Consider the following 1,229-nt stretch of genomic DNA (forward strand, 5'->3'; position numbering starts at 1 on the left):
TGTTTTTTAAAAAACTTTAATTTTCTTTTCTTAAAAAAAATCACTTAGTTTATGACCCGCTTTTCTACAAAAGAGTTGACATATTATAATCCTGAAACTGAAAGATCTCTTCGATTACGCATGAAAGAACAAACATCATCTTCTCAGAGTGTAGCTTGTGAAAGAATGGAAAACCAGGGAGTAGAAGATATCAATCCACCCGAAGTGTCACCACCAGTCCATTTAGAAGATTAATTTGATGAAGTGGCGCCAAGACCAGCAAACAGAATCCTAAGGGATTATGCTAGGCCTGTCCGCTTCAACTGTGAATCTAGTGTCAGAAAACCCTGGTAGCAGCCAACAACTTTGAAATTAGGACCGGCCTAATTCAAACAATTCAATAATCTTGTATCTTTATAGGAGATTCAAGTGAAGATCCACACAATCATTTAATTGATTTTTTGGAACTTGTTGAAACTGCTAAGTATAATGGAGTTCCTCCTGAAGCAATCAAGTTAAGTCTATTTCCTTTTTCTTTAAAAGGAGATGCCAAGACATGGTTGCGAAGTTTACCTCAAGGGTCAATTACCACATGGGACCAGATGACTCAAAAGTTTTTGAATAAATATTTTTCTCCTGCTAAAACAACAAAGTTAAGGCAAGAAATATCTAATTTCTTACAGACTGATACTAAGTCAATTTATCAAGCTTGGGAAATATTAAAAGCAATGTTAAGAAAATGCCCGCACCATGATATTCCTGAACACATGCAATTATATATTTTTTATCACGGGTTAAAACTTTCTTCTAGAAATGTGATTGATGCAGCTGCAGGAGGTTCTGTGTTGGGGAAAACCACAGAAGAAGCATTGCAGTTATTGAATGAAATTTCTGAAAATGCCATTCAATGGCCATCTGAGTATGTAATCATCAAAAAGGCCGCTACGGTAAATCAAGTTGATGCTTTAAACACACTAACACAACAAATTGTTTCTTTAGCACAAAAAATTTAATCTTTTCAGGTAAATACAAAACAATCAAGCTAGTCTGAGGCTTGTGATATGTGTGGAGGAATCCATCTGAATCATGAATGCTAAGCAATCAATCAAAATGATGAACAAGTCAATGCAATCGGTTACAAGCAGTACCCCTTTGGAAGTCCAATGGCACATAAACATCCAGAATTTCAATGGAGCAATCCAAATGGTACCGAGAACTCTCAGAGCTTCCAGAAGCCACAGGTACAAGGT

General features: G+C 36.2%; 1 non-coding gene across 1 annotated transcript; it reads right to left on the reverse strand.

Moving 5' to 3' along the window:
- Positions 1-629: 629 nt before the first annotated feature.
- On the reverse strand, positions 630-736 carry LOC138872215 (small nucleolar RNA R71). The gene has a single exon (XR_011400684.1). It is a non-coding gene; the product is annotated as a small nucleolar RNA R71 (small nucleolar RNA).
- Positions 737-1,229: the final 493 nt, after the last annotated feature.

The sequence above is a fragment of the Nicotiana sylvestris genome, chromosome 6 (assembly GCF_000393655.2).
Source record: "Nicotiana sylvestris chromosome 6, ASM39365v2, whole genome shotgun sequence".
In the NCBI taxonomy this organism is placed as follows: domain Eukaryota; kingdom Viridiplantae; phylum Streptophyta; class Magnoliopsida; order Solanales; family Solanaceae; genus Nicotiana; species Nicotiana sylvestris.